At 38.9% G+C, this 23,743-nt stretch overlaps 1 protein-coding gene across 10 annotated transcripts in view; it reads right to left on the bottom strand.

The window, feature by feature from the left end:
* MEIS2 (Meis homeobox 2) overlaps positions 1-23,743 on the bottom strand; it is a 196,077-nt gene that overhangs the window by 6,069 nt on the left and 166,265 nt on the right. The window lies entirely within an intron of this gene.

The following is a 23,743-nucleotide window of genomic DNA, read 5'->3' on the forward strand; positions in this document are numbered from 1 at the left end:
CACCAACACAGCAGTAATAAGTGCTGGCCAGAAAGACTTCTGCTCTTCGGCAACTCCTGCAGTTTAAGCCTGTAAAGTTAGGGGTCATTGAGAGGTCAGTGCCAGCTGGGGGCGGCCCTTCCAGTCTAAGCTGGGACACCAGGGCAGGGATAAGGTAACTGCCAGCCGTAAACCCAGCCACCTTTCAACCCACTAGAAAGGCAGAGCCTCAGGTACACATGGTTGAGATTAGAGACCAAGAAACGTTTTCAAATCAGGTGGTGGCTAAATCACAGGAATGTAAAGGGAGAAGCAGTTATTTCGCCTAGAAGCCTGGATCTAATTTTGTTGGAAATCCAAAAATAAGTGCCTACTTCATGTTACTTTAATGTTTAATAATGCCCATCAAATATTCATGTACAAACAGAGTAAGATGATAAGAAATCTCCTTTATTTCTCCAAATTTAATAAAAACAAAACAATTTTCTACCATTTGCGAGTTACCCTTGTTCCTGTGCATTTAATGACGTGCATGGCCCACACATCTGAGCTGATGCGCACGACCTATGGGCTGTGCATTTTAGGGGGGCTTAGGGAGGCAGGGGGATGCCTGGCATCGAGATAGCTGTTCCTTAAAAATACACTCATTTATAACATTTCCCCATATTTCCAGTTGCAAATTAAGTGCAGGACTTAATGATGAATGAATGAATCTGTGCAGGGCCACAGGCGGGAAATGGAAACTCATTCTTTGAGATCAGCCAGAAAAATTCTAGTGTGTGTTGGCAGCTGTGCATTCCTACAGAGCTGAAGTCCCTAGTTGAAGTTCCTTTCGAGGACGATAGCAGCCCACACTTGTTCAGGCCTCCTGTGAGCACTCGAAGGGGAATACAATTAGGCTGAAGAATAATAGCTGCAAGAAAACCAAAGGAGTCTTTTGCATATGGTGTCTGTTTGCAAAACAAAACAATGGACTCCTTTATTACTTCAAGTATAGCTCAGGTGTCAAAAATGTTACACCCCGCTCAGGTTTGGGGAAGAACATGGCAGGCTCTGAGAGGCAAAAACAAAAGGAGCATTGCAACTGCACATTTATTCCCACCTGGCACCCTGAGTGTTGCTGAGAAATAGCTGACCAGATAGATCACAAAGCCTTCCAAAAGCATCTGTTCAGTCAGCAAAAGAACTTAAAGTTACCTACTCTTTCTCCACTGCTTTTACCTAGGCCCAAGGAGGACTGACCTGAGATTTCCACCCCCAGGAATTCTTTTTTATCAGCTGAGGTTAAGACCCAATTGAGATGCTCAGGAGAGTCAGAGAAACCTTATCTCTCCTCCTTGAAGTTTCTAACGAGGATATGAGGATACACCGTGTGGGTGTCACTTCCTTTTATGTGCTGCTAATCCCGGTTTTGTTTTTTCCTATAGGCCCACTCTTTAGGTAAAATGAATTGCTATTTTTTCCCTTTTTAATTTCACCCTTTTACTCTTTTATTATTTACATCTGGAGATTGTTCCTTTATTTATGTCTTTCTCTCTAGTTGCCCCAGACGCTCCCTTGCTCACAGAGCTGCAAGGCATCATGGTTCTTAGTTCTCAGCAGGAGAACTCTACACTGTCTTCAAACAAATAATTATGGGGAAGGTTAGAGGTTCACTCAAAGGTCATTTCTTTGGATACTCGTCAGAATGTTTACATTAGTAAAAACGGGGTCCGCTCAAAAGGCTGTTCAATGGGAGATACACAACAATGCAGAACATTAAAAAAGCATTCTGTGTGCTAGCAGGTCTGTATAGAAGTGCTGAACTTGGAAATGCCACTCCAGTATTATATTTTCAACTAGTTACCATGGCATGGACTGGATGTTCACTAGCAGTTAGGGCGATGGCCTTTCTTTGCTCAGTTCTACTAAGCAAATATGCATAGACGCCTCTAAAGGTTTTCACTAGATCCTTTCACACAGGATCACAGAGATTGTGCTTTTTTTCACTTGGGTTCCATTTCGCTTCTCTGAATTTTTGTTCTTAAACAATGTTTCTGATCCACAGTGTTATATCTTGCCTCATTTATAATTCTACTACATTATTTCAAATCACACATCATTTTAAAAACATATGGTCCCCAATTTTTCAGAAATCTCTTAATATACCACTCCTGCCAATTGTCAACTCCCCTGACCTTGGGATATCTTATAAACACCACCAATGTTATTAAAATTAACGAGTTTACTATAAGAACACTTTAACACTACAACATGAAATTACCCCATTGTCTGTATGATCCACAGGCCACTCCAAGCAAACATACTAATGTACATAAAATGAAAGTATTTAATTATAGATTAAAAAATCAAACTAGGAGTAATTTTTATTTCTTTAATATTACTAAGAGGAAATTTCCAAATACGGTCTTCCCCCAAAATTATATGACATGAACATTTTTTCCAGTTCCTGTGATCTGTATTTTAAATTGACCTTATGCAGTATTCATGCAGTAAACAGAATATCGTTTTGATTTTACTTAAAATCTGAAGGGTCCAAGCTGAAACCAACTGATCTTCAGTCTTTCAAGGTCCAAGCTCCATTCATATGGAAAAATGCAACTTACTGGTTCAAAGACAAAAGCTTTGTCTTAAAAAGGCTCAAAAGGTTTCTTGGATATTAAATGGGTCTTACAAAATAACATTTTGATGAGTTAAGTGTAAATGAATCAGACACATATGGATTAAGTTATCCTTGAATTTCACACGGGTTTAAAAAATAAGGGGAAAAGAGGGTCTTGGCAAAAACATTTTGGACTTTGCCAAACCCAAAACATTTGAAAAATTGCTGAAGACATCCAACTAACCAAAATTCAGCAAGCTGCACCCAACTTTAATGAAAATCCCCACAAGTTATTTCCAATCCAAAGACTGTTAAGTTTTTCATCTGTATCTCATATTTTAAAAAATCCTCTAAGTTTTAATGTCATCCCGGAATGGTTTTGAAGTTGAGGACATATAATATATTTCTCTATATTGGTACAAAAAATTTAACCTGAAATTACAAAGTCTTCTTAGATATTGAATAGCTCTTAAAAACATTCTGAGGTTTGTATAACTTGAGCGTAAAATGTGCCATGTATGATAAATGCCATAAGTAAAATGTGCTAGTAAGCCTAGTGCCTCATCCAGATTTCACTTAGAAAAAAAATTTCATTAGCATCATTGTGACTTTTTTTTAAGGGCTACAGATAATTCCATTAGTGACTCCGCAGGGAATGAGTACCCTAAAGTCCACTAGTTCCATTGATTTGTATTGAACACAAAGTTAGTATCCAGCCTCACACAAAAGCTCTGGAGAGTATAGACTAAGACTATCTACTTTCTCACTAAATTTTACTAAAATAGAAAATACATTAGTATGTGTGATTCTTAGAAATTATATACTAAGACTGTTAGCTTAAAAATAACTTAATTTTAGAAATAAATTCAAAGATGCTCCAAGAATCATGAGGCCTTTCTGAGTCAACTTAGAGATGGAAAAAATAATACATTAAAAGAATAAACTCAAGAGAGCAAAATGTCATTGAAATCTTCTCTTGGCAGTCTTGGAGAAATGTCTCCTGGAGATCTTCCCCCATCCCAACCCCCCAGCCCCGACTCAGCCCCCGACAGCAGAGCCAAAGTTTTCAGTTTTACATACTTTTCTGCAACTGAAATCTGACCATCTTAATTTTTCCTTTAAAGGTTATTCATGCCCAAGCATATTTCAGATTGATAGAAGCAGGCTTAGGTGTCATTCCTGATTGTTAATTCTTTCCTTTCTTCCCCCACTACCTCCTCCTCCAGCAGCCCCCTTTTTAAATGGCAAACAAATCCCTTCTTTCTGGTTCGCTAACTTCATACCACACCTGGCAACCAACCCCTTTCAGCAGCATTCCTTTTGTTAGAAAGTAGAAAGTGCAGGCCTCCATGGAATCACCTGGAAAGCCGTCAGCCCTGAGCGTTGTAAGGAAGGCTCAAGAGTCCCTGGCATTGAAGCTTTCGCATGGATTGTCTGGTCCAGGATGAGGCTTGATCTGTTGAAGAGGGGTCAGATCAATTTGGAAGAGAGGTTGTCCGCAGCTTAGGGAAGGGGGACTTGTTAAGAAATGAAAAACCTGCCTCTCCACTCTCCCCATCGTGGCACTCAGAGTGAGGGGGCTTATTCCCAAAATAATAATTGAGTCATGCTTTTGCAATCGTAAGTTTTTCACTGGTGGCCAGACAATGGGTCTTTTTCACATACTGCTGTGAGCAAAGTAAGGTAAATGAGTAAGATTCATGGGCTATTTAGGGCCTCAATCACAGTTCATAATTAATTCCCCTGAGCTACAGCTTAATTTATGATTTGACAGATACTAGATTTATCTAGAACTCTAAAAACACATGAAACAATACTCATAAATTTACAATATGAAGACCTAATATTAATCTGGGGTCACAAACATTTTGTAGCTTTATAAATATGCCTGGAGTAGTGGGGTGTTCATGCTGACATGAAAGGCTCTAGACAAAATTATCAGGTAGGTGATGCTTATCTTTGATGACCTTTCTACTATGTTTTTTCCAGTATCCTTCCTTTTGTCCAATTCTTCCCTAAAGTCACAAGGGCTCACACATACTTTATTAAAATAACCTCCTTTGGGCAAACCCTTCTCAAGTGTTGTTCCATATTCAAAACTTCTCCATAGAGCAAAGTGAAGAAGAGCATGGGCTCATATTCTCTGCCTGTTACTTACTGTGTGACCTTTGACAAGTCTACATAGCCTTCCAGATCTCAGACTGTTATATAAACTGGACAGTACTTGAACCTAGGTTGTTCTGAGGATTAAGGGAGGTATTGTATGTAAAATCCTTGGCACAGGGCCTAGCACATAGTAAGGGCTCATTAAATGTTAGCTTACACTCAAAATGTACCTATCCATGATGTCCCCTCCTAGAAGAGCTCTGTTCTCTCAGATAATAATTAAGACTAGGTAGGTGGGTGACTATTAAATCCATGCTGAGCTGAAAAGAAGATAATAATGCATTGGACCCCTATAAGTAGCATGTGTCCATGTAGTAAGGTCTTTCCAGAGATTACAGCTAATGCAAGTGTATAATGCCTTGGGGGGTGCGGATGGAATTTAGACTCTGTGACAGGCATCTATCTACTGGGAGGCTGGGTAGAGGGGCAAGCTATTTTGGAACCATACTTTAAATGGATCTCCACCCCCTTGCAACTCACAGCATGTTCCATGGACCGGCCATGTCAGCATCACCTGTGTTTGTTAGAACTGCAGAAATACAGTTGTCTCCATCTTGGTACTACTGAATCTGAATCAGTATTTTTAAAAATCTCTAGGTGAACTCAAACATATAAATTTGAGAGTCCCGGCTCTAGATCACATACCAAATGGATGATCTAGTACTCTGCCTGGGAATAGAAACTTGCAAAGATCAAGCTTCTATCATGAAAGTTAGCTGTGAAAATGCATATACTAGTCTATTTAGTTATCTTGGATCTAAACAGACTTTTAATCACTTGCCTTCGGTGACAGTTTATAAGAAGTTAATTCATTTTATTCCATCTGTACCTCTTAAAGGAAAAGTTGGGCCAACAAAATGTTTTTGTAGAAACTGTTCTCTCTCAGGAATGGTTTGGGGGAAGATGGTAGAGTTTTCTTTTCTTTTCCCATGTAATTGTGTACTGTTTTAGTTTCAATAATAAATATGATTAATTTTATAAATAAAAAAATTTAAAGGTGACCTGGAGAATTTGGCATCTATTTGACTAAGGCTTATATGGCCAATAGTAGAGACTTTTTAATACAATTATTTGGGAAATATCCTCTAAGACAGGGAATTATCTTTTATTTCCTTCATAATACTGAGCAACAATAAACACTATTCCGAAAGTGTAATCAGACCCGATGGCATGTAACAAAACATCCCAGCAGGTTATGATTTTGAAGCACTGTTACTCTTACAGAATGCCATCAGATTATTCATATGTGACTATTTACTATACACTATAAAACTGATATTTCAAAGCTACTTGAAAGCAGGAGAAGAGAGAACATACACATATCCTTAGCTATTCATATCTAGGATCTATCCTCTTAAAGATAAAATACTAAGTCAATAGACATAAGTTGTAGTATATTACCTCATCCTGTACATGATTTATTGCAGATGGAAATCAACTAGAAACTGAATTACTTTGAAAGTTTTACTACTGACATTAAAATTCCAGATTTCTATACCTACACACCTTAGAGTGCTTCTGAAAACAACTTTTTGCAGACATAGAGGATACATCTATAACTTGATTCCATTCTATCAGCATAAAAAGCAGGAGTAATAATTTTCATATTACCAATGACCTGTTCCTCTCCCTGAACACTATAGCCTGACTGGGCTTTGAAAGATCAACCAGTCACTTTATAATAGTTATACACATTTTAGTCAATTCCCATTATGTTCCTAGCCATTTACTAATTCACTTAAAGAGGAGAAGATCCTGACAAATCTGGTATCTTTTTAGCTTTCATGATCACCTTGGATTGAAGTATTAATTCTCTATCCTACTTCTCAGTGGAAACCACCTAAGCATTAACTTGCCAAAAATCTACCAAGCTGTTTAGCAATTATGTATTAGATATGTTTGAGGAGATCAAGGTGCACTCACATGCCCTGTGCTATGGATATCTCTCTGATTAGCTTGTCATCTGCTGGGAAGAAGATGTAGGCTGATTCTCCCATACAGTCTAGCAGGCCAGCTGTTAGCTGCCTGTCAAGCCCTCAAGTGGACAAGTAGTCCAGGAGCAAAAATGTCACTCCTTTGATCTGGCAAGGAGCAGCTGCTGATTTATAGAGCAGGACTTTGTTCTTCCGTTCTATTTTACTTTCTTTCCTAAGGCAGAACCACAAAATCCAGGAGGAAAAAAAAAGTGCCGTTCCCAGCAACATCAACAAGCTCTGACAACTGCAACAGGGTTTTTCTTGGCCCTAACAAAGCTCTCAGGCATCTCCTTTGACGCTCACCTTTCCCCCTCCTCTTCCCCACTCCACACCCCTCCCCCCATTTTTTGCAATGCGGTAGTTATTGTTTAATTCAGCTTCTGTAAATGAAATGGACTGTGGCCAGCAAGCCTGGGGCATAAACACACCTGTATGAAAGAAGCCTTATTGTAGCAACTATCTACCAGCAAAGCTTGCATGAACCACACGTTCCTGAGTTCAGAAAGAATGTGTCAGTTTTCCTGACAGCAAATTTTACCCTAAGTGAGTTTCTATTTTTGGTGCCATCAACCTATGATGACCACATTTGAACTGTTTCCTCTCCAATGGCATGACACTATTTACATCAAAGAGAAAAAGAATTAGATCTTTAAAATTTGTGAGCGAACATATCCCTCAAAAACATTTATCCTCTGTCTATAAGATCAATCACTGAAAGCTGAATCAAACATTCAGAAAGGCTTTAACAAATGCAATATCAAAGATGCCCTAATGTTGATTTCATTACGACTGATTTATACTGACATAGGCTTCCCTGAGTAACATATGAGGGGAAAAAAATCAACAACAAAATCTACATAAGCCATATGCATTTGTCTTGGTAAGAGTTAAATGGGTTTCATACATGTGACCTTATTCTCGAGGTATAAATTTGTCAGGTCAGAGATACTCTATCAACCAAGGGACACGAAACACTGGTCTTCAGGTGTGAGAAGTCATCAACCATATGTATGTGTATACACACACACACACACACACACACACACACACACACACACACACACACCCCAAATACACTCTGGCAGAAGTGAACACCTGTTAGGTTTTCTGTGCTGCTACTGGAGGAAAGGTGATAAGCATATGTGTGTACTATGTATATATATAAATATGTATATATTATGTATATACAAAAGAGTTATCAACTCTAGGATATTCAGCCACATAGGCCAAGACAGGAATTTTGTGGGTGGAGGGAATATTGAAAACAATGGACAAAACATCAGTTAATAAATCCTTTGCTTCTACTCTGTCATACCATGTTCTAGTCTTTCTTCTCTTCTCCAAGGGAAATAGAGATTTTTCTCAGTCTCATTTATTGCTTTATGCTATATTGCCCTGTGGTCAGTTGAAAGTTATGAAGTGCCCACCTACTCACTGTTCAGAGCACTGTACTAGTGTGTGCTTGGGAGTGTGTGGATCCCAGTGAGAGACTGCATTCTGGAGTGGGGAGGAAGGGAAAACAAAGTATAGAGGAGTGGGGATTATGTAAGACCTATTTTCATCCTTTTTCTGTCTTAAAAAAATTAGAATGAATAATTTCTAAGGTCCACAGTAACCTGAATATATGTCACACATTGATACATCTACATTCTATATTTAACCAAAGGCAAGTTTAATGGCAAAATATGACAAGGTCATATGGAAGTTATGGGTAATACATAAACATATAATATGAATCTCTCCATACATAATTAAAAATTTTTAAATGCAGTTTGTGCCTTTCAAGATTTTTTACTCTTCCACACCCTTAGAAAACAAACTATATATTATGTTATATTATATACAAATATAATATTGTATATTATCAAATCATATACAATAATTGCAAGTCAAGACAGTCCACACTCAGAAAACAAGTGTGATGGGGTCAATTTATAATGTCAGATGGAGGTTGATTACTGAATTCTTGGAGAAGGAAAGTTGAACCACATTAAAAGAGCATATGCATTGGAAAGGGAGGAAGTAAAGAAATGATATGTACAAAAACATCAAAGGCAGACTGGGGCTCCTTTTGTGTAAGGCATAGTGAAGAAATTGAATTCAGACTGGCTCCTGCTTTTGGTCTGGAAAAGATGACTATACTTAATAGACAAGCTGGTGGAAGGTCTTTTTTTCCCAGCTTTATTGAGATATAATTGATATGTAAGTTAATATATATATATATATATATATAAATAAAATGAACATAAGTTGAGATATAACTGATATATAAGTATAAGTTTAAGGTATATAGCATGTTGGTTTTTAAATTTATGTATTGAAAAATGATTACCACCGTAGCATTAGCTAATACCTCCATCATGTCATGTAATTACTATTTCTTTTTTCTGGTAAGAACATTGAAGATCTACTCTCTTAGCAACTTTCAACCACATAGTACAGGCATTCCTTAGAGATGTTTGTGGGCTGGTTCCAGACCACAGCAATCAAGCGAATGTCACAATAAAGCAAGTGATTTTTTTGGTTTACCAGTGCATATGAAAGTTATATTTACACTATGTTGTAGTCTATTGAGTGGTAATAGCATTATGTCTAAAGAAAAAGTATGCATCTTAATTTAAAATTACTTCCTTCCTAAAAAATGCTAACCAACATCTGAGCTTTCAGAGAGTCATAATCTTGTTTTGGTGGATGGTCCTGCCTCAGTGTTGAAGGCTGCTGACTGATGAGGGTGGTCGTGGCAGAAAGTTGGGGTTGCTGTGGCAATTTTCTAAAATAAGACAACAGTGAAGTTTGCTGCATTCATTGACTCTTTCTTTCAGGAATGATTGCTCTGTAGTATTCAGTACTGTTTGATAGCATTTTATACACAGAACTTCTTTCAAATTTGGAGTGAATCCTGTCTAACCCTGCTGCTGCTTTAATGATAAGTTTATGGAATACTCGAAATCCTTTGTTATCAGTTCAACAATCTTCACCAGAAATAGATTCCATCTCTAGGAACAACTTTCTTTTCTTATCCTTAAGAAGCAAATCCTTATCTGTTCAAATTTTATCCTGAGATTGTAGCAATTCAGCCACATCTTTAGGCTCCACTTCTAATTCTAGTTCTCCACATCTTGCTATTTCCACCACATCTGCAGTGACTTCCTCCACTGAAGTTTTGAACTTCTCAGAGTCATCTGAGGGTTGGAATCAACTTCTTCCGAACTCCTATTCATGTTGATATTTTGACCTATTTCCAGGAATCACAAATGTTTGTAATGGCATCTCGCATGGTAAATCCTTTCCATAGGCTTTCAATTTACTTTGCCCAGATCCATAAGAGGAATCCCTACCTCTGGCAGCTATAGCCTTACAAAATGTACTTCTTAAATAATAAAATTTGAAGGTTGAAATGACTCCTTGATTCATGGACTACAGAATGGATGTTGAGATAGCAGGCATGAAAACATTAATCTCATGCATCGTTATCAGAGCTCTTGGGTGACCAGGTGCATTGTCAACAAGCAGTAATATTTTGAAAGGAGTCATTTTTTTCTGAGCAGTAGGTCTCACCAGTGAGCTTCAAATATTTAGTAAACCATGTTGTAAACAGATGTGCTGTCATCAAGGCTTTGTTGTTCCATTAATGAGCATAGGAAGAGTAGATTTATCATAATTCTTATGGCTCCTAGGATTTTCAGAGTGGTAAATGAGCACTGGCTTTAACTTAAAGTCATCAGCTGTATTAGCCCCACAAGAGAGTCAGCCTGTCCTTTGAAGCTTTGAAACCAGGCATTGACTTCTCCTCTTTAGCTATGAAAGTCCTACATGACATGTTCTTCCAACAGAAGGCTGTTTCATCTACACTGAAAATCACCTACATTGTTTAGCATAGGCACCTTCATCAATAATCTTACCTAGATCTTCTGGATAACTTGCTATAGCTTTTACATTAGGACTTGGACTTTTCTATTATGGAGACATTTTCATTCTTTAAGCATCATGAACCAACCTCTGCTAGCTTCCAACTTTTCTTCTGCTGCTTCCTCATCTCTTTCATCTTTCACAGAGTTGAAGGGAATTAGGACCTTGCTCTGGATTAGGCTTTGGCTTAAGGGAGTTGTTGTGGCTGGTTTGACCTTCTATCCTGACCACTAAAACTTTCTCCATATCAGCTATAAGGTTGTTCTGCCTTCTTATCATTTGTGTGTTTGCTGGAATAGCACTTTTAATTTCCTTCAAGAATGTTTCCTTTGCATCCACAACTTGGCTGACTATTTGGTGCAGGAGGCCTAGCTTTCAGCCTGTTTCAGCCTTCAACACGCCTTCCACTCTAGGCTTAATTGTTTCTAGTTCTTGATTTAAAGTGATAGGCATGTGATTCTTCCTATCACTTGAACACTTAGAAGCCACTGCAGGATAATTAAATGGCCTAATTTCCATATTGTGTGTCTCAGGGAACAGGGAGACCTGAGGAGAGGGAGAGAGGTGGGGGAACAGCTGGTTGGTAGAGCATTCAGGACAAACACATTTGCTGATTAAGGTTGCTGTCTTACACAGGTGCAGTTTGTGGGGCCCCAAAACAATTGCAATAGTACCTACCACCAAAGATCACAGATCAAAGATCACCATAAGAAATACAATAATAACTAAACAATTTGAAATATCGTGAGAAGTACTAAAATGTGACAGAGACATGAAGTGCGCAAATGTTGTTGGGAAAATGGCGCTAATAGACCTGTTCAATGCAGGGTTGCCACAAACCCCCAATTTCCAAAAAAAAAATGCAGTATCTGTGAAGCTTGATAAAATGAGGTATGCCTGTACCATTTTGTTAATTAAAATCACCATGCTGTGTACTACATCCCCAGAACTTACTCATCTTCTAACTAGAAGTTTGTACCCTTCAACCAACACCCCCCTATTTCCCCCACTCTGGTGGAAGTTTTGCATGATAAACTGAATCCCTGAAATACCTGAATAGTGGACTGAAAATAAAATACAGTGCTTGAGGAAGAGCTATTCCAAGTGCTACGTACAGTATGCTCTGAAGACAAGGAAGTTGCTGAGAAGGGAAAGTTGTTGTCTAATCTAAGCAGAAGAGGGAGATAAAGTGAACTCAGATTAAGGTAGTAGAAATGGAAAAGGAGGGCATTTAGCTTGGAGACCTACTGATGAATTGTGCTTAGATGGCAAAGAAGAGATGCAAATATAAAAGATAACAAGAAGATAGGCCTGAGAACCTACAATTGGTTGTTTTGTGTTATTTAATTGAAGTATTATTGACATACAACATTATATTAGTTTCAGGTATATATATTGGTATGTTATGGTATACAACTAGTGAAAATTCAAAATTGAGAAGGAATTCTCCTATTAATTGTGGTGAGGAAAGGCAAACTGAATTTTCTGAAGGTTGCTTTTCAGTTGACAGTGGGACATTCAGGCTGAGAAGCTATGCAGACCACTCAAGATAAAGGACAAAAGAAGAGTGAGAGGTTAGAAAGAAGTGACTTTACTTCAAAATCCTCTAACCTCTTCAAAACACCAAAACTATAAGAATATTCCAGAGCTGTGGCAAGAACTATAATAAACTGGCTGGTTATGACTAAAAAATTACTTCCTTTCGGTAGATCCTCTAGATTTTACAAAGTCTAACAATAACTGGTCAAGTCAGTTGTCAGTAAAAAGCTCTAGTGGCAATGCTCTTATATCTATTAGGTCTAGTTTGCTTTTTCTTTTAATTCTGAGATAATTTGTGTGACTAGATTTAGACGCTGATGGTAATAACACACTTGTCACACCCTGTTCACGAATTGTGTTCCACTCATAAGGGTAAGTTTAGTGATGGAATCTATTAGAGATGCAAAAAAGAAAAAATTGGATATAAGAAAATATATATAGGACACTGTGTGTTTTTAGGCAATAGCATAAAACAATCGAGGGTGGGTTTTCTCTGGTAGTGACAACTAATTTAGAGGAGAATTGATAGGACAAAATGTTACATTTTAAAAGGGACTCCATTTAGTGTGATGGCTTCCAAATTGTGTCCTCCTTTCAAACCATATTTTTCTTTTTAAATGGGCTTTTAAGGTGAAAAATATAGCACTTCACCCAAAATGGTGTGGAAACAAATGGTTCTCAAGTCTCTATTCTTCAACTCAGGTCAAACCACCCCAACACCAGCAATCCGAAGCCCCTTAGTGTTTGGAGGGAAGGCGCAATGCATGTGAATGTCCCCGTGGCCCTTCCCTTTGCTGGCGGGGCCCCTTTTCCTAAGTAGCAGGGGGGACTTGGGGAGACCAGCTGGGCATGCCAGAAGTGTGTGGATGGGCCAGGCTGTGCCCTCATTTCAATTCTCCTGCTGGTTTCAGAGAAAGGATGTGGCAGAAGACACATGTGAAAGGTGGCAGCATTCTAAGGGCCCTTTATCAGTACCGCTGCTTTCTTTAAATTGTAGCTGGGTCTCTTGTTTGAGAGGCTGAGATTTTAGCACTTTTAAAGGGAACCATAAGTGAGAAATCTCCTAGGTGTTAAGCTTTAGAGTGGCTTCAACCCAAAATATGAAAAAATGAGATTAAAACACAGAAAGTCGAGTAATATTAAGAAAAAGATCCAACAAACAAAATATCATAAATATGCATATATGTTGCAGTCTTTCTGTTTAAACCAAATGCTATTTAAGCAGTTTATACTGGCATCAAGTATAGGTGCCAAAGGGGGAAAAAAAATCAAAGATCTAAAAAATTTTAAAGTCACTTTAAATATAGTTCTAACAGCTATACATCTAACAATAATCTTCAAAAAGTATTATTAAGACATATCCCATTATGTCAAGAAGCACAAAAAAACACACTATTCATGAATATGTGACTTAATGTCCTCATGTTTATGATATTCAAACATGAAAAACCAAGTTCCAAATAAAATTTCCTGACCGCCTTTTCTTAATAACAAATTAAACATCTTTTACTTTGATTTGACAGCCAGGTAGCATTCTGTATCTTCTCCAGAGATGTTATAAGCAGTCTTTCCAATGTGATGGCATTATTACCCACAAAATTTTTAGCATCATCCCGTAATCATAAAAGACATAAACTATGTCTTTATAAACCACAAGAGACTTAGCAAACCAGCAGTCATGCCACATCTGCTTTAGTCCTTAAACATTTTAGCTTTAGAGGGTTAGTTCGTGGGTTTTTCCCCCTGATTTGCAGATAAATGAAGACATCAACCTTTGATTCAGACATTCTCCGCAAAGCTATAATCTCCAACGGACAAAGAGCAAACATATTGTGCTACAGTTTGAAAAGCATTTTGAGAACATATTAATATTTTACTTCTGTCAGAATTTCCTAAAGTGGTTTAACAACTATTAGAGATAGAAATGATGGCATTTGAATTGTCTCCCTTTTCACAGTAAAGATAAAGTAATATCATGTCCTCTATCGAAAAGTAATTTAATGGAGAAACTGGTTTAACTGCCACAGATTCTTACTTTGGAGTCAGGTAATGTGCACATAAACAGAAAGGTAATTAATAAATATAAAGTTAATATGCTGACTACCTAGGAACACACTATTCCTTCTGTCTGGGATAGCCCTTCTCCCATGCCCAGCTAGGAGAACTTTTTATTAGAGAACAGCTTCTTGAGAACTTCATGATGCCACAGTCTGAGAAGCCTTCCTTAGTCAGTAGCACCTAGCTAATATGCCTATCACAGCATTTCTTCAATACCTTGATCACACTTAACTTGCTTAGCATCCCACCAAATATCCTTAGAGAGCAGGGACCATAGCATAATTCTATATTATTGAAATTGTGTCAAGCATACAGTACATCCTCAATAAAATGTTCGGTGGATGAATAACTGAATGAGGGAATGAAAATAGGGTTCCTCCATCCTGGAAATAAGGTAGAATTGAGAATAGAGAGCCCATAGGGATTTTCTTGTCCTTATTTTACAAGGGGTATAACTGAAGCCCTGTTGAAATGATTCTCCCCAGGGTGGGGTAGAGCCAAGAGGGAAACTAACTCTGGCTTCCTGGCTCTGGTCTAGTTATCCCTGCACTCAGACACAGCTAAAGACAGAGACTAGAGGCATTAGTTTAAAGGTGTGGATCCATCTGGGCAATAGAGATGCCCAGCACATCTCGGGTTAAGGGTTAAAGGAAGAGAAGGATTTGCCTAGGCAGAAAGTGGGCATCAGACTTTTCTAGGCTGGGGAACATGTGATACAGTTGCATTGGGGCATGATAAGCATGGGACTTCAAAGGAGAGAAAAGGCTGAAAGTAATAGGAACTGAGGTCAACGTAGTTATTTGGGATATGTGTGTATGTTGGGTCTGAGGAATCGTGAGTAGGAAGAGAAGGAGAAAGAGTTTTGAGATGGAGAAAGGAAAGGAGAATAGGAAACTTGAAGAATTTTTTTTTCTCATGATGACTTTCTGAGGAAGTTTTCCCCAAATTGCGCTCTGAGGGACACTAGTTATCAATAGGTGCTTCTCCAAAATAGAGGAGGTGCAGGCAAATGACATGAGGGAGACAAAGTGAAGGGACTTTGTTTGCTGCGGGTCATGTCACAGCCTTTAACAGGGTAGAATCTATTATGAATCTCTAAGAAAGAATGACGGTACAAATCGATTCCTAACTTTAGTTTTTAACATTTTGAAAGGCACTAGGGTCCCAAGAGTTTGGAAAAAAAAAATAGAGCAGGGTTTTTTTGGCTTTTCACCACAAGTGTATTGTTGAACTGTTTCTCTATCAACTTGAAAATCAGATTTCCATGTTCATATTTCCCCAAGTCAGTCTCGGAGGTGGAGAACCACTTGGAGGACTCTGTTTTATATCTTACCTGTTCAAACCCCGCTTCCCGAGATAATTGCAAAGCCTGACACTACTCCATAGACCTTTGATCCCCACAATGTGCAGGCTCAACATGTCCTTTAGAACGTTTCTATCTCAAAGATAATTTGACCATTGGGGGATGACTTTAGGCTAGGATGTTTTCTCTAAGCTTTCTTTTTTCTACTTTTCTCTTATTTTCCCATTCAATGAAATATTTTTTTTTAAAAGCTATCATGGGGTAGTTTGCTAGGTATGCCTAAAATTTCTGCTTCAGAAGGATTCTTACAAACTGGAATCTGATCTTAGATGTAAGATGATTTTTATTATTTTTTTGCACCTCTCCATCTTTCATTAATCAGAATAGTAACTGGGCTGTGGCCAGCAAACAGTGGCATGTGGATTACATGTGTTGGAGACTTACATACACAGAGGGTGGGAGATGGGGAGGAGAGAAACAGAGACAAGGTGGTGGGTGGGGGGCAAAGAGACGAGAAGGGGAATGAGACAGGAAAAGAGGAATTGCTGCTTTGGATAAAGTACATCACTGTACATCAAATGCTCCTCTCCCCACCCCCTACCAATTCTACTTTCTTGTTTACAGAGTGCACAAGTACAAGATCAGTTTTTACTTATAACTGCGTTAAACACCACCTGCCTGCCCTCTGAACCTTGCTGTCCCGGGATGAGGTCAGCCTGGTGAAGGGCTCCAGTTCTATAAGCAATCCTGTCATTCAGCCTAACAGCAGTGATTCACTCACAGGAGGCAAAAATGACTCAATTGTTGGGCTTATTGACTCCAGGGAGCACAGCTACTCTATCATTACCATGGAGTGCAAACACCCTGAGCTCTGTTTTGGTCCACTTAAAATTACTATTTGCTGTGAAGGATTGGCAAAGCAATTCTTAAAATGATGGGGGTGAAAGTCAGGCAAGTACCATTATGGGCTTTTCCTTCCGTTTAAGCAGAAGCAAGCAGTAGAGGACGCGTTAGGTGCCTGACCCACTTATTTAACCTTCTGTTCACTTTGCTGTATTAACATATATTAACTGGCTGTATAAGCCCTAGGGGGGGATAACCACCTCATGACCAAATTATGGTTCCATTTCCATGGGTAACCTCTCCTTGGGTGGAAATTAAACCCCAATATAAATACACTTTAGGTCCAAACAGAATTGAGGAGGAATGCCAAAAAACAAACACTCAACAAAGGTCCTGCCAAGACCACAGCGACCACGGAGTGGTCGGGTAAATAACACACGAGAGGAACTATTTGGAAAACCAAACAAATTTAATTAAGTAAGTTACAAAATTATTTTCCCGTCTCTTATCTACTCCCCTTGGTTAATATCCACGACATACTGATGTTGCATAATTGCTCTTATGGAATGCTGCGGCTCGGAGCCATAATGAGCTGCCTTTGCACAAAGGCAGCAAAAGTAGTTCCCCTACAGAGTTATCTTCTCAATTATTTATACTTGCAACACTTTCACATAATGGCAGTTTTAAAATCAAACAAACAAAGCAAATTGTACAATAAAGGAAGGAGACAAGAAGGTGCAGGGACCTTTTCCTTTCCTTTTTGAACACCAGACAGATGAGGAAGCCACATAAAGTCAGCTGACTTTGGTTCCTCAAAAAGTCTCGGGCCTTGCAACCAGATGACATCAAAGCCTTTGAGACTGCCACCGTGGTGGGGGATTAAACAAGGTCTGCATACCTGCCTTGCTTTTAATCTGTCATATCCAAATATATAAAGGAATGCAAACTTTATTTTCTCCTTGTACAAGTTTGTCTTCGAAAATTCCTAACCAGAAGACTTGACCTCTGCCCCTGCTCCTGAAAAAAAAGGTGCTAAACTGTCAAAATGATGTCAATGTAAACACAAATGCTGTGTGTGTCACAGCTGTCCCCCAGGCTGTGGACAGGCTTGTTTTTATGGTGCTTATTTCCACTGTCCACACCTGCCTTTGGTTAATCACTCAAAAATTTATATATCAAAGGGGGAAAGCTACTTTGCTATTTCACTACATGCAGATGTACAAAATAAGACAATGTGTATATTTAAACATTAAGGCAAAATTAATGCTATTCCTAATATTTAATTTTGGAATCTCTGAAATGAACCGTTTACTCCTACCATCAAGCTCTGACTTAACTTAGTTCCTAGCACCTAACTTAGTACCTTGTTCAGAGCGGATGCTCCATATATGTTAGCTAGGTTATTTTTCCAAGTTAATCCACAGGCGTGATTGAGGGGCTTATATTTTAAGAAATTAAAAGTGAACTTCTGACCAGACACACCATTTTGGACCTGCATAAAATCTGTATTTCATTTAAGATTCTTATTCAACAAGCATAGGTTTCAGTCTTTAGGAGGTAGTTACCACCTTTACAGAGTTATTCCTCATCAAATAATGGCCACTCATATATTATGACTCAAGATATTCATTAACAATGCCAGTGAAACATGGCTTTCATATCAACTACTAGCCATTTCCAAATAACAAAATATTAAAGCAACTATTGCCTTTAAGTCCTGCTGGGAAAGGTTATAAAGACTATAGACAGTAAAGGACTATAATTCCAAAAACCTCAAAATTTGTCTCTTTCAATATGCTTACGTGCACACACATTGAATTTATAACTCTCACACACATGCACACACACACACTCATTTTTCATAAGCATGCCTTTTGAGTTTAGATCTCTCTAAACTTGGAACAGTCAGTTAAAAAAAATTAATGGAGATTTTTTCCCCCCAAGCACACAGATACCTGTGAAAATAATATACCAGGCTGAAAGGAAACCAGGCCATGATCCATAACCTGCTTTAGGAAAGGCTGTCGATGGGAGTCATTAGAAGGGAGCAGGCAGGATTGAGTTGGAATCTGCCGTCTTGTTTTGCTTGACCCCAGAAATCAAATAAACCCTGGGCTACTTGCTGCTTCTTAAAGCTCTTCTTGGCCATGGAGATATAGGAATGGGTCATATTTTGTTGGCTACTTCTTTTCTTCCCGCCACTCTCACGTCTGAGGTCAAAGCAGTTGGTGGTATGGTGAGAGCGGAGGAGTAGTGGTCCCAATTCTATTTATCAATATAAAACTACACCCACTATTTGGCCTCTCAGCAGCACCAGTCACATTTAATACTTAAAATGATCTTTCTAAGTGTGTGCATGTATGGTTATGGACTGGACAAAGGATAAAAAGTATTACAAGTTGAATGCAGATAATGGTTAAACAAAACAAAACAAAACAAAACAAAAGAACGCTTGAACCAGAAGATTAAAAACACATCCTTGCTGTAGGCAAATATAAATCTGAGTGAACTTGGATATACTGCAAATATGTCCTATGACATGCATAACATATTTTTCAAAGACACTGATGCAATAACTGGTGTGTGATTAATCATTATAGGAAAAATTAGTTAAATGTCAAGAAGAGAATTGGGTAGTTTTTAATTTTCAAATATGAGCAAGTTCTGAAGGGAAGCCTCAGATTCTGTGAAGGGAGGGCCAGGTCATTTGAAAAGTGTTCCCTCTGGCAGTCAAAATCAATTTAAAGGTCAGTAGATTATGGGTGGAAGTGAATTGGTTTGGAGAATAAACCCAAAAGTCAACTGGGGTGGAGAAGGAGTGACTTTCAGCCCTGTGAGGGCTCCCACTGATGGGAACAGAAGTTGCTATCAGTGGCTTGAGGGCAGTAATTTTATAGGGCCCCCAATTCCCAAATGGGATAGATTCATAAGAAACCTTAACATCTACTTTTCCAGCCTTCCTCAATCACAGCAACAGACTCTCTGTTAGTAGACAAGCCAATTAACCAAGCATTAAAAAAACCCACAAATCTATATCAATTGGTTTGCAGGACAAAAAAGAAAGATGTGTGAAGTAAACACTTAATCATTGTTGGAAACTATCTGGCCCAGGATGTTCAGGAGCCAAGTAAGTTGAAACAAGCCATAATTGAAAAATTGATTTTAAAAAATCAGAAGAAATGACATACTTTTCTCCTTTCCTCTAAGCGTCCTGTATTTTTGTTTTTATGTTCTAGTTCTCAGCAACTCGGCCTTCGGCTTACCCTTGACTGGTGGCAAATCTGATAAGGGGTTGGTACAAATGTGCTGAGCCTGGTTTACAATTTGTTTTGCAACTTCCCTTCTCAGATAAACATAATCCAAGTATAAGTTCTAAAAAAAAACAAAAAAAAACAAAAAAAAAACCAAGTTGTGTTTACTTGTCCTGTGCTGAAGGATTTTTTTTTTTCTTTTAAATGTTCCCTCAGGATGCTGGCTTGCAACCTAGAAAAAGCTTGGATTTCAGCTCCCGTCTCCAAGGTATTCTACTGTTCAGCTAGGCCATGTGCTAGGAGGGAAGAGCTCTACCTTGCTGATTTAATTAACAGGATTCTTTTCATTATTACGGGGATTTAGTTTCTTCTTGCCTCTCAGTGTTTGGGAAACACTGATTTATGTTTTATATTTTGAAAGAAAATTGATTGTTCTTTGACAGCTGAGGCTCAGTAAATCCCCAGCATTGAAGGGCCCCAGGGAGGTGTCACAGTTGCCCTGCCCACCTGTATGCTGCCATATCAAGGGGCCTCCTCCAGAAGCAAGAAGAACCATCAGTGGTTCACTGCCCATCCCCCTCCTCCCTCTGATAGCTATGCCAGCAGGGGCTGGCCTATTCCCAGTCATGAATGGTGGGGTTAGTAGGTTGAGCAGGAACTGGGAATCACCAATTTGTTTAAGTGAAGCAAGCAGTCCATGAATCTGTGGACTGGCTTTAATCTCTTGACTGAATGGAGCTCACTGAATTGAGTGGTGGACTGTGCTGTATTTATGATGATGACCATGGCTGAACCAAAAATCAGGGCAAATTTTCTCAATATGAATATGCTTATGGGGACAAGGAAAATATATATGAAGTTAGTACTATAGAAAATCTGGCACGGATGGTCACCGGACTCCTGGATTATCACTATTCTAAACTGTAGAGTCCATAAAATTCTGACTTGGAGAAAAAGTTATATGTTGAACTCCCAATCTCCAGTACCTCAGAATGTAGGCACATTTAGAAATAATGTCTTTAAAGAGGAAAGTTAAAATGAAGCCCTTTGGGCAGGACCCTAAGCCAGCATGACTGGTACCCTTACAAGAAGAGGCACCAGTGAGGCAGGTGCACTGAGGCTAAACCACGTGAGGACCCACAGAGAAGGCCGCCACGGACAGGCCGAGGAGAGATGCCTCTGGACACACCCCACCTGCTGAGACCTTGAGCTTGGACTTCCAGACTCCAGAACTGTTAGAAAATGAATCTGCACTGTTTAAGCCACCCAGCCTGTGGTATCTTGTTATGGCAGCCCCAGCAAACTAAGGCAGAAGGAAACATGAACATAGGAACTGGAAGAAAGGCAGAAACCAAATTTGTGTGACTTGGAAGTCACTTCCTCTCCATAACTACTGGAGACACCCTTTCCTTGGTGGCACTGGCTCCTGGCAGACTCACATACACATTATGAGCCCTTATTTTCCACTAAAAAGTGGCTGAGAGTGGTGAATGGCAAATGGGATAGCTAAAGCAACAGGGATGGGGTTAGAAGAAGGAAGCCAGGCTATGTGTGAGAGAGGCAGCAGTCTTCCACCAGAGAAGGGAAAAGCAAGGGGCTGGTGAAACAGGCGGAGGCACGGAGTTCTCTGGTGGACCTGCCTGAACAGAAGCCACACAAACACACACGTACAAAACAGGGGGCTAGAAAATTAGGACTATTTAGAGTTGTTCTTACTGTCTTTTCAGGGAAGGACTGCCACTGAAACGTTCCCTGGGAAACCGGGAACATCTTGATAACAACCTGATTACAAGTTTGCTTAGTTCTAACAGACCCTTTATTTCCCAGCCAGGCAGGAAAAGGGAGCCCACTTTTAGACCAAACACATAAAATGGGGCCTTGCGAATCACTTGATTTCTAGACCAGAACTTTTCACTTACCTAGTTTCATAAGCCAATAGGTTCTAAGGAAGAATTTAAGGAAAAATATAGAACATGCATATCATTTTATAGTGGTTAGCATCTCAAAAATTTTTTAAATTAAGTTAACAGGTGTGGGAATGTGGTCCAACTGGTGGAGAAAAAATAAATTAAAATAAGCCTTCAGTTTGAACCTGATTCAACAGGTCTAAGTTAATTTTCTTATTCATTCAGTTCTGCAGCGTTATATGAGCAATGCTTTCAAAATTTGAATTATCTTTGTTTATGCAGTCTATCTATCAGGATCCCCAAATTCAGAGCATAACTCTGTCTTAAAAATTCAGGCTTCTTGAATTTTCCCACAAACGAAATCCTCAACAGATTTTTATCTTCAACTGTACTCTAGGGAACACCTGAGTAAAACATCACCTGGGGCCACAACTCATCATCACACTGAACATAACCTAGAAGAGTTTTGGGTCAGTGAGGAAAGGAAGCAAGAGAATACTTGAAGAAAATTAACGCAATGGTGAGAAGTCCATGCCTTAGACATGACTGGGATTTCTTTATACACAGTGGGGCATTTCCGAGCGGAAACCTCCCGTGCCTGTCTCCTGTCTGCACCACCTACAGTGAATCCCATCCCCATTATCTCTGTGGTACATTCTTCCTTCATATGGGCTCCTCATTCTGTGGTCTCATGGTCTCACCTTTCTCTTATTATTGGTCTTTGATTACTTGTAGAAATTTTAGAAAATACAATTACTAATCCCCTTGAACCAATAAATCTGTGTCTGCTGCCTGCTTGGCATTGCACTAAGGGCCTTAGGGGAGGCACACAAAAGAAAAACTTGTACCAGAGGCCACATTTGCTAACTGAAAAACAAAAAACCCACACTGGATTTGGGGTTAATCTCATGCCCTAAGGATCTCTCAATTTAACTGGAGAAACAAGATACTCATTTATCCAACAATCTTAACTTTTATGTGATGAGAGATAATACAGCACAACTAAATGGGAAAAGCATAGGTTTTAGAGACCTGAGTTTAAACCCTGGCTATGTCACTTACTGTGTGGTTTTGGGTAAGTTCTTTAACCTTTCTGTGTCTCCATATCCTCAACTGGAATAGGAGAGTAAATGACATGACCTACTTCAGAGAGATGCCCTGAGGATGCAATGTGAAGGCCAATTTGTATTGTAAAGGATCAGAACATCATCTGAGAATTACAAGGAAAAATATTTAAATCATGTTAAAATAAATTTCACATTTCCAATCTTTCAATCACTGTAAGCATACACACAGATGAAAAGGATTCAGGCTTGCTTTCAGAAAGCTTGAAGATTAGCAGGTAAGAGATGACTGTGCTGTGAGACGACAGTCTCAGTGGTGGGGAGGAGGGTGGGAGGCTTTGGGCTCCTCCTTGAAGGTTCTGATAGATAGAAATGGGGAGGATGGAAAGAGGCAGGACATACCAGGTAGAAGAAAGTGCTTAAGCAAATTCACAGAGAAAGCAAATACTTCTAGCTAATATACGTAGTAGAAAAGGTACTGGATTGAAGTGAGGACACAAGTCTGAATCTTGGGTTGCACTTTATTAGCTATTTGACCTCTCTGATTCACCATTTCTCATCTGTAACTGGAGATGACATGTCCTCATAAATTTATTACGAAGATTACTTAACCAAATGGCTGATATATTTGAAATACAGTAATGTACTCTTTAAAATCTTAGAAACAGTAATTAGAAAAATTCCCAATATTACCAAAAGAATTCTAATTAGTTTCTAGGTGCTGTGGACAATGGCCCAATCAGAGCACTCATTTCTAGTATCACTTCGACAATGGAAGGAGTTTCAGAGTTTGTGTTATTGCACTTAGTTATTATTTTATTTACATGAGCCATCATTAGAATATCAATGGAAAAAAACAAGCAATAGGTGAGACAACTTGAATTTTGAATGATTTTGTTAGGTGTTAGCTTTCTGGGTGTTATACATGGCTCCCTACGCAGGCATGGATAAGCACAAGCACAACAGGTGGACCATTGTTCAGAGCTCATAAATTATTCATCTATATTTAGGCATATAAGAACAATGTACTTATTCCAGTCACTGTTTCTTGAAATCAGGAACAATGGAAGCTCAAAATAGCTAGTGTTTGGAGCATGGGTGTTAGTGCTGGAATAAGGAGAAATGGAGGCTGGACATTAGAGTCCC

The sequence above is a fragment of the Manis pentadactyla genome, chromosome 11 (genome assembly GCF_030020395.1).
Source record: "Manis pentadactyla isolate mManPen7 chromosome 11, mManPen7.hap1, whole genome shotgun sequence".
NCBI classification, from domain to species: domain Eukaryota; kingdom Metazoa; phylum Chordata; class Mammalia; order Pholidota; family Manidae; genus Manis; species Manis pentadactyla.